The following is an 11,201-nucleotide window of genomic DNA, read 5'->3' on the forward strand; positions in this document are numbered from 1 at the left end:
GGGGGGGTTAAAATCGATTCTCCCGGGCAAAAGAAGGATGAAAAACAAAGTGTCAAGATAAAAAATATGTTGTATTTCATTCAGGTTCTCCTAGGTTGGCTTGCGTGATTCAACAGCAGAACAAGAATACGATGAGCTACGGCATCACGTGCGCTTGGTTTTCATTTACTTGGAACCAACCAAATTCTTAATTAGTTGCCATCATCGGACGGACACTTGCTCAAGCATGTGACCTCATTTGCCATGAATACCCCGCTCGAAGTGGAACGAGACTGAGTGCGCACGCTTCGATCGATCGATCGGCAGAATGCTATATGGAAAGCGGGGGAAACACGGGTTCCCACCTCGTTTAGGTGGAGAGGCTGTCGGGGCGACAACTGACAGTTTAGGGGCGGATCTAGATGGCGCGCACCGGCACGCCCGGAAATCGCGGAGGCTCGGCGGGGCTCAGCTAATCACTGGGCGGAAACAAGCTCGTACCTCGGAAACCGGCGGCCGGGGACCGCTGACGGGGCGGAGGCAGCAGGAACGCGGCGCCCCGACGAGCGAAAGGGGGGGACGGCGGGGACGCGCCGTGAGGGGCCGGGCCGGGGGTGCTTGGAGGAGGCGGCACGGGACGGGGGCGTCGGCGGCGGCCGTGGGGCGGGCGGACGGCGAGGGGAGATTCCGAGCTGCTGCGGTGGGGAAGGCGGGTTGGTAGGTCGGGTCGGGTCAGCAGGAGGAGGGAGGAAGAGGGAACAAAGGCAAGGGAAAGAGATGGACGATGCTTCTCTCTTCTAGGAGTATTTTTTTTTTCTCGGCTCCGCACCCAGCACTGGCACACTTGAAGGGGCAGAGGACAAGTCCACCCTCAGTCGAACGTTGCGACGCCCCGTGTACGTCGGAGTACGTACGACCACGAGACGGTCAGTCTTTAGCACACACAGCACTGGAAACTGGAAGGAAATCGAAGCCAGAACTGAACTGGAGTCTCCGGTTTCACTCCCTGGCAAAGCGGCAACCGCCGAGCGATCGGCGCGGCGTGCCTGCCGGGATCTCTGCTGGATCCCCTCTGCCTTTCAACTGCGAACTGCAAGGCTACTCCCTCGTCCGGGGAGCTTGGTGTTGAATGGAGTTGGGGTCTTAGTTGACCCGTGGCTTGGGGAATGATTTTAATTCGAGGTGAGTTGCTGCAGTTTCTGATAATTTGCCAATCAATCGGGTATTGAAAACTGTTCTGCCCCTTTTTTTGCCAGAGGGCCCGATTGCTTGGCATGGCACTTGGCGCAGAATGGATGTGTTTTCGGTGAAATCCGCGTGCCATACGGACTGAAACTATCAGTTAGGAAAAATGATATATAGAAGACCGAATGGGAAGGTAGATCGTGTGTCAACCCGGTTTGGAAATGTGTATGGAATACGAGAATTTCTCGAACGGCAGAGGCCATTGCATCGCGAGCTGTGCATGGTATATTATTGGAAGACAACGAAAATAAATATGTGGACTCCTATCACATTGTCTAGTGTGTGTTCGAATATGGCAAGCGTTGAATCTGGTGGGAAATGCTCATATAACTTTCTTAGTTGATCGTGTTTGTTATCAGAGATGTGCATTGCTGGGAGTTGGCACCTATGGTGAAAAGTAATAGGCCAATTCATATCAAACCTATGCATGTCCCTCTGTGTAAAACAAGATCAAGAAAGAGCATCATCGGCAAACTCGGAGCCGAGGGAAGATCCTCGATAGCTAGCAGATATCGATTGTATAAGCCATCGTGGGGCACGATGAAGATCAATGTAGATGTTATGTTCAGCAGGTAATGCAGATCGTGTGACATGTGTGGTGACTCATTGTTTACTCCGGAATCCTGTAACACTCCTTGTGACGTTGCAACATACGAAAGAGAACCTTCCCAATCCAGACTATGGTAGATGGCGCAAGAGAAATAGGTGGGACGAAGACAACGATGGGGAGTGGGAAGAACCGACCACAGCTGCCCATAAAACCTAGCGACCACCTCATCATCTCCCACCCAACGTGAAGATATATTCACATAAAACCGTTTCTTGGGACCACCCGGACATACGGTGAGGATTGAACCAACAAGCTAAAGAGACCGATAGGTGGGACCGAAGAACAAGCCGACGGTGGGGAATTTGAAATATTGGCCACGTCAGCTCCCGACCATGTGGGCCAGGCCGAGGACCCCTAAGATTATCAACCAGTGGGCTACATTCGTCAGGCCAAGGAGAGCCAAGATGGAAGATTCCAAAGACTTGGCGTGTACTCCAAGACTTAGAGGTTTGTCTTCGTCATGTCTAGATGTAACTGACATATATATGTGTAAACCTCAGGCACCCCCGGTATCTATATAAGCCGATGGGTGAGGAACGTAGACGACAATATTTATACATACACGATCTCTTGGTAGATTAACTAGTAACTTGTACACCCTTCAAATCAATACAATCAAAGCAGGACGTAGCGTATTATCTCTTCGAGTGAGCCCCAACCTGGGTAAATCATGTGTCATTGATATCATCGTGCCAAGGCTACCAGCTCAGGGCCCCCTTCCTGAGATCTGCTGGATTTGACTTCATCGCCCCTTTTGTGGAATGGATGAGTCCATTGATCATTTGCTTATGAAATGCTCTCTAGCTAGAATGCTTTAGAACATCATCTCAAATGTGCCTTTGATATCCTTGATATCCATGATAATATTGATGCCCTTCTTGACAATTGGATCCACAAATTCCACTCAGATGATAAACACTTGGGGTTTGCTGGAAGAACACTTGGGGTTTGCTTGGGATCCACAAATTCCACTCAAATGCCCTTCTTAACCCGTTTCTAATCTTCCAGATAGTTCAATTGTGAGGCATAGTTGTATAATATCAACTGCCACTTCTAAAGTTTGTTTGCTCTTTTCCCTCCCTAAAGTCCTTGTTCTTTCTTTTAGGCCAAACTACTCTCTTTCTTAAAACTAATTGTATCCTTCTATGATTTTTTTATTTCTTCTATCAGGTAACTCCACTACTAGAATATTTCTTTCTTGGAAGGGATTTTTCTTCTCTCTTCTATTTTTCTTCATTCTTTCTTATGGTTACCCTGCTCCTAGATTCTTTTTTCTTCCTTGCATTCAATTTTGTTGTCGTTTATATTTATATTTTGTGCATTTCTTCTTTCTGCAACAATGCTAGAAGATCCCATGTCATATGGGGACTAGGGAAGGATTATACAGAGGCTTGGGTCTGTCCTTTTTCTGCTTTTGGACAACACAAATCCAATGATTTATTTTCATTGTATAAGAAACTTGATCTTGTATGTTTCCAACTTTTTCATTTCTCATATGAGGAAAAACCACATCTAGAATTATTCCTTCCTTATGTTAAAATATATCATCACCATCATCATCATCAACATTATTATTTTATCTTTCTTTATGTATAATCTAGATTACAGTTTCTTTGTTCGGTAATCTTTTTTAGTATTTTATTATATTCTTTTTGTTCGGCGGTGGTTTGATGTTGCAATCATGTGTGAAGGAAATATGCCCTAGAGGCAATAATAAAGTTGTTATTTTATATTTCCTTATATCATGATAAATGTTCATTATTCATGCTAGAATTGTATTAAATGGAAACTTGATACATGTGTGAATACATAGACAAAACACTGTGTCCCTAGTATGCCTCTACTAGACTAGCTCGTTAATAAAAGATGGTTAAGTTTCCTAACCATAGACATGTGTTGTCATTTGATGAACGGGATCACGTCATTAGGAGAATGATGTGATGGACAAGACCCATCCGCTAACTTAGCATAATGATCGTTAAGTTTTACTGTTATTGCTTTCTTGATGACTTATACATATTCCTTTGACTATGAGATTATGCAACTCCCGAATACCGGAGGAACACCTTGTGTGCTATCAAACGTCGCAACGTAACCGGGTGATTATAAAGATGCTCTACAGGTGTCACCGAAGGTGTTTGTTGGGTTGGCATAGATCGAGATTAGGATTTGTCACTCAGAGTATCGGAGAGGTATCTTTGGGCCCTCTCGGTAATGCACATCATGATAAGCCTTGCAAGCAATGTGACTAATGAGTTAGTTACGGGATGATGCATTATGGAATGAGTAAAGAGACTTGTCGGTAACGATATTTAACTAGGTATGAAGATACCGATGATCGAATCTCGGTCAAGTAACATACCGATGACAAAGGGAATGACGTATGTTGTCATTACGGTTTGACCGACAAAGATCTTCATAGAATATGTAGGAACCAATATGAGCATCCAAGTTCCGCTGTTGGTTATTGACCGAAGATATGTCTCGGTCATGTCTACATAGTTCTCAAACCCGTAGGATCCGCATGTGTAATGTTCGATGACGATTTATATTATGAGTTATGTGTTTTGGTGACGGAAGATTGTTCGGAGTCCTGGATGAGATCACGGACATGACGAGGAGTCTCGAAATGGTCGAGAGGTAAAGATTGATATATTGGATGATAGTATTCGGACACCGGAAGTGTTTCGGAATGTATCAGGTACGTATCGGAGTACCGGGGGGATTACCGGAACCCCCCGGGGGAAGATATGGGCCATAGGAGGGAGGCAAGGCAGCCCACAAGGGGTGCCCCCCCAAGGGAGGAGTCTGAATTGGACTAGGGGAGGGGGCGGCGCCCCCCCTTCCTTCTCCTTCTCCCTCTCCTTCCCCCTTTCCCCCTCCGATAAAAGGAGGGGGGCGAATTGGACTAGGAGCCCAAGTGGAACTCCTCCCACTTGGGGCGCCCCTAGGGCGGCCTCCTCCCCTCTCCCTCCTTTATATACGGGGGTGGGGGGAGCCTCTAAGACACACAAATTGTTCTTATCCGTGTGCGGCGCCCCCTCCACCGTTTAGTCCTCCGGTCATATTGTCGTAGTGCTTAGGCGAAGCCCTGCGCGGATCACTTCATCATCACCGTCACCACGCCGTCATGCTGACGAAACTCTCCCTTAACACTTTGTTGGATCAAGAGTTCGAGGGACGTCATCGAGTTGAACGTGTGCTAAACTCGGAGGTGCCGTACGTTCGGTGCATGATCGGTTGGATCGAGAAGACGTTTGACTACATCAACCACGTTAAGCTAATGCTTCCGCTTTCGATCTACGATGGTACGTGGACACACTCTCCCCCTCTCGTTGCTATGCATCTCTAGATAGATCTTGCATGATCGTAGGAATTTTTTTGAAATTGCATGCTACATTCCCCAACAGTGGCATCCGAGCCAGGTCTATGCGTAGATGATATGCACAAGTAGAACACAAAGAGTTGTGGACGATGATAGTAATACTGCTTACCACCAACGTCTTACTTTGATTCAGCGGTATTGTTGGATGAAGCGGCCCAGACCAACCTTACATGACCACGTTCATGAGACTGGTTCCACCGACAGACATGCAACTTGTTTTGCATAAAGGTGGCTGGCGGGTGTCTGTTTCTCCAACTTTAGTTGAATCAAATTTGACTAGGGCCGGTCCTTGTTGAAGGTTAAAACAACAAACTTGACAAAACAACGTTGTGGTTTTCATGCGTAGGTAAGAACGGTTCTTACTAGAAGCCCGTAGCAGCCACATAAAACTTGCAACAACAAAGTAGAGGACGTCTAACTTGGTTTTGCAGGGCATGTTGTGATGTGATATGGTCAAGACGACACCGTATTGAAGGAAATATGCCCTAGAGGCAATAATAAAGTTGTTATTTATATTTCCTTATATCATGATAAATGTTTATTATTCATGCTAGAATTGAATTAACAGGAAACTTAGTACATGTGTGAATACATAGACAAACAGAGTGTCACTAGTATGCCTCTACTTGACTAGCTCGTTGAATCAAAGATGGTTAAGTTTCCTAGCCATAGACATGAGTTGTCATTTGATTAATGGGATCACATCATTAGAGAATGATGTGATTGACTTGACCCATTCCATTAGCTTAGCACTTGATCATTTAGTATATTGCTATTGCTTTCTTCATGACTTATACATGTTCCTATGAGTATGAGATTATGCAACTCCCGAATACCGGAGGAACACTTTGTGTGCTCTCAAACGTCACAACGTAACTGGGTGATTATAAAGGTGCTCTACAGGTGTCTCCGATGGTACTTGTTGAGTTGGCATAGATCAAGATTAGGATTAGTCACTCCGATTGTTGGAGAGGTATCTCTGGGCCCTCTCGATAATGCACATCACTATAAGCCTTGCAAGCAATGTGACTAATGAGTTAGTTGTGGGATGATGCATTACGGAACGAGTAAAGAGACTTGCCGGTAACGAGATTGAACTAGGTATTGAGATACCGACGATCGAATCTCGGGCAAGTAACATACCGATGACAAAGGGAACAACGTATGTTGTTATGCGGTTTGACCGATAAAGATCTTCGTAGAATATGTGGGAACCAATATGAGCATCTAGGTTCCGCTATTGGTTATTGACCGGAGATGAGTCTCAGTCATGTCTACATAGTTCTCGAACCCGTAGGGTCCGCACGCTTAACGTTTGGTGACGACCGGTATTATGAGTTTATGTGTTTTGATGTACTGAAGGTAGTTCAGAGTCCCAGATATGATCACAGACATGACGAGGAGTCTCGAAATGGCCGAGAATTAAAAATCGATATATTGGAAGCCTATGTTTGGACATCGGAATGGTTCCGGATGAGTTCGGGCATTTACCGGAGTACCGGGAGGTTACCGGACCCCCCCGGGAGTGTATGGGCCTTATTGGGCCTTAGTGGGAGAGAGGAGGAGGCGGCCTAGGAGGGGGCGCCCCCCGAAAGCCCAATCCGAATTGGGAGGGGGGCCGGCCCCCCTTTCCTTCTTCCCTCTCTCCTCCTTCCTTCCTTCCTCTCCTACTTGGAAGGGGGGAATCCTACTCCCGGTGGGAGTAGGACTCCCCTAGGGTGCGCCATAGAGAGGGCCGGCCCTCCCCCTCCTCCACTCCTTTATATACGGGGGAAGGGGGCACCCCATAGACACATAAGTTGATCATTGATCTCTTAGCCGTGTGCGGTGCCCCCCTCCACCATAATCCACCTCAGTCATATCGTCATACTGCTTAGGCGAAGCCCTGCGCCGGTAACTTCATCATCACCGTCATCATGCCGTCGTGCTGACGAAGCTCTCCCTCGACACTCTGCTGGATCATGAGTTCGTGGGACGTCACCGAGCCGAACGTGTGTAGATCGCGGAGGTGTCGTACGTTCGGTACTAGGATCGGTTGATCATGAAGACGTACGACTACATCAACCACGTTGTCATAACGCTTCTGCTTACAGTCTACGAGGGTACATGGACAACACTCTCCCCTCTCGTTGCTATGCATCACCATGATCTTGCATGTGCGTAGGATTTTTTTGAAATTACTACGTTCCCCAACAGTGGCATCCGAGCCAGGTTTATGCGTAGATGTTATATGCACGAGTAGAACACAAGTGAGTTGTGGGCGATAATAGTCATACTGCTTACCAGCATGTCATACTTTGATTCGGCGGTATTGTTGGATGAAGCGGCCCGAACCGACATTACGCGTACGCTTACGCGAGACTGGTTCTACTAACGTGCTTCGCACACAGGTGGCTGGCGGGTGTCAGTTTCTCCAACTTTAGTTGAATCGAGTGCGGCTACGCCCGGTCCTTGTTGAAGGTTAAAATAGCACATACTTGACGAAAAATCGTTGTGGTTTTGATGTGTAGTTAAGAACGGTTCTTGCTCAGCCCGTAGCCGCCACGTAAAACTTGCAACAACAAAGTAGAGGACGTCTAACTTGTTTTTGCAGGGCATGTTGTGATGTGATATGGTCAAGACATGATGCTAAATTTTATTGTATGAGATGATCATGTTTTGTAACGAAGTTATCGGCAACTGGCAGGAGCCATATGGTTGTCGCTTTATTGTATGCAATGCAATCGCGCTGTAATGCTTTACTTTATCACTAAGCGGTAGCGATAGTCGTAGAAGCAATAGTTGGCGAGACGACAACGATGCTACGATGGAGATAAAGGTGTCGCGCCGGTGACGATGGTGATCATGATGGTGCCTTGGAGATGGAGATCAAAGGCACAAGATGATGATGGCCATATCATATCACTTATATTGATTGCATGTGATGTTTATCCTTTATGCATCTTATTTTGCTTAGTTTGGCGGTAGCATTATTATAAGATGATCTCTCACTAAATTTCAAGGTACAAGTGTTCTCCCTGAGTATGCACCGTTGTGAAAGTTCCTCATGCCGAGACACCACGTGATGATTGGGTGTGATAAGCTCTACGTTCACATACAACGGGTGCAAGCCAGTTTTGCACATGCAGAATACTCGGGTTAAACTTTACGAGCCTAGCATATGCAGATATGGCCTCAGAACACTGAGACCGAAAGGTCGAGCGTAAATCATATAGTAGATATGGTCAACATAGTGATATTCACCATTGAAACTACTCCATCTCATGTGATGTTCGGACATGGTTTAGTTGATTTGGATCACGTGATCACTTAGATGATTAGAGAGATGTCTATCTAAGTGGGAGTTCTTTAGTAATATGATTAATTGAACTTTAATTTATCATGAACTTAGTACCTGATAGTATTTGCATGTCTATGTTGTTGTAGATAGATGGCTCGTGCTGTTAATCCATTGAATTTTAATGTGTTCCTAGAGAAAGCTAAGTTGAAAGATGATGGTAGCAACTACATGAACTGGGTCCGCAACTTGAGGATTATCCTCATTGATGCACAGAAGAAATACGTCCTGAAAGCACCGCTAGGTGCCAAACCCGCAACAGCAGCAACGCCAGATGTTATGAATGTCTGGCAGAGCAAAGCTGATGACTACTCGATAGTTCAGTGTGCCATGCTTTACGGCTTAGAACCGGGACTTCAACGACATTTTGAATGTCATGGAGCATATGAGATGTTCTAGGAGTTGAAGTTAATATTTCAAGCAAATGCCCGGATTGAGAGATATGAAGTCTCCAATAAGTTCTACAGCTGCAAGATGGAAGAGAATAGTTCTATCCGTGAGCATATACTCAAAATGTCTGGTATAACAATCACTTGATTCAACTGGGAGTTAACCTTCCTGATGATAGTGTCATTGACAGAATTCTTCAATCACGGCCACCAAGCTACAAGAGCTTCGTGATGAACTATAACATGCAAGGGATGATAAGACAATTCCCGAGCTCTTCACAATGCTAAAGGCTGCGGAGGTAGAAATCAAGAAGGAGCATCAAGTGTTGATGGTCAACAAGACCACCAGATTCAAGAAAAAGGTAAAGGGAAGAAGGCGAACTTCAAAAAGAATGGCAAGCAAGTTGTTGCTCAAGTGAAGAAGCCCAAATCTGGACCTAAGCCTAAGACTGAGTGCTTCTACTGCAAAGGGACTGGTCACTGGAAGCGGAACTTGAAGGAAATATGCCCTAGAGGCAATAATAAAGTTATTATTTATTTCCTTATATCATGATAAATGTTTATTATTCATGCTAGAATTGTATTAACCTGAAACATAATACATTTGTGAATAGATAGACAAACAGAGTGTCACTAGTATGCCTCTACTTGACTAGCTCGTTAATCAAAGATGGTTATGTTTCCTAACCATAGACATGAGTTGTCATTTGATTAACGGGATCACATCATTAGGAGAATGATGTGATTGACTTGACCCATTCCGTTAGCTTAGCACACGATCGTTTAGTATGTTGCTATTGCTTTCTTCATGACTTATACATGTTCCTATGACTATGAGATTATGCAACTCCCGTTTACCCGAGGAACACTTTGTGTGCTACCAAACGTCACAACGTAACTGGGTGATTATAAAGGTGCTCTACAGGTGCCTCTGAAGGTACTTGTTGGGTTGGCGTATTTCGAGATTAGGATTTGTCACTCCGATTGTCGGAGAGGTATCTCTGGGCCCTCTCGGTAATGCACATCACCTAAGCCTTGCAAGCATTGCAACTAATGAGTTAGTTGCGGGATGATGTATTACGGAATGAGTAAAGAGACTTGCCGGTAACGAGATTGAACTAGGTATTGAGATATCGACGATCGAATCTCGGGCAAGTAACATACCGATGACAAAGGGAACAACGTATGTTGTTATGCGGTTTGACCGATAAAGATCTTCGTAGAATATGTGGGAGCCAATATGAGCATCCAGGTTCCGATATTGGTTATTGACCAGAGACGTGTCTCGGTCATGTTTACATAGTTCTCGAACCCGTAGGGTCCGCACGCTTAACATTTCGATGATAGTTATATTATGAGTTTATATGTTTTGATGTACCAAAGGTAGTTCGGAGTTCCGGATGAGATCAGGGACATGACAAGGAGTCTCGAAATGGTCGAGACGTAAAGATCGATATCTTGGACGACTATATTCGGACATCGGAAAGGTTCTGAGTGATTCGGGTATTTTTTGGAGTACTGGAGAATTACGGGAATTCGCCGGGGAGTATATGGGCCTTATTGGGCTTTAGGGGAAAGAGAGAGGAGAGGTTGGGCGCCCCCCAAGGCCTAGTCCGAATTGGACTAGGGGGAGGGGCTGCACCCCCTCCTTCCTTCTCTTCTCTCCCCTTTCCTTGACTCCTACTCCTACTACTTGGAAGGGGGGGGAATCCTACTCCCGGTGGGAGTAGGGCTCCTCCTAGGGCGCGCCATAGAGAGGGCCGCCCTCCCCCATCCACTCCTTTATATACGGGGAGGGGGGCACCCCTTGGAGACACAACAATTGATCTGTTGATCTTTTAGCCGTGTGCGGTGCCTCCTCCACCATAGTCCACCTCGATAATATCATAGCGGTGCTTAGGCGAAGCCCTGCATCAGTAGAAAATCATCATTGTCACCATGCCGTCGTGCTGACGAAACTCTCCCTCAACACTCGGCTGGATCGGAGTTCGAGGGACGTCATCGGGCTGAACGTGTGCTGAACTCGGAGGTGTCGTGCGTTCGGTACTTGATCGGTCGGATCGTGAAGACGTACGACTACATCAACCGCGTTGTGCTAACGCTTCCGCTTTCGGCCTACGAGGGTACGTTGACAACACTCTCCCCTCTCGTTGCTATGCATCACCATGATCTTGCATGTGCGTAGGAATTTTTTTGAAATTACTACGTTCCCCAACAGTGGCATCCGGGCCTGGTTTTATGCGTAGATGTCATATG

At 46.0% G+C, this 11,201-nt stretch overlaps 1 protein-coding gene across 2 annotated transcripts in view; it reads right to left on the minus strand.

Annotated features, from left to right (window-relative positions):
- Positions 1–774, minus strand: part of LOC119356089 (thioredoxin-like 3-3) — a 6,754-nt gene extending 5,980 nt beyond the window's left edge. Inside the window, exon 1 of one of the 2 annotated variants that reach the window (XM_037622991.1) lies at positions 481–774. The gene's annotated coding sequence lies outside the window, so the exon portion shown is untranslated. The remainder of the gene's footprint in view (positions 1–480) is intronic. The other variant, XM_037622988.1, reaches the window with a different exon arrangement.
- Positions 775–11,201: the final 10,427 nt, after the last annotated feature.

Source organism: Triticum dicoccoides, chromosome 2A, assembly GCF_002162155.2.
Source record: "Triticum dicoccoides isolate Atlit2015 ecotype Zavitan chromosome 2A, WEW_v2.0, whole genome shotgun sequence".
Taxonomy (NCBI): Eukaryota; Viridiplantae; Streptophyta; class Magnoliopsida; order Poales; family Poaceae; genus Triticum; species Triticum dicoccoides.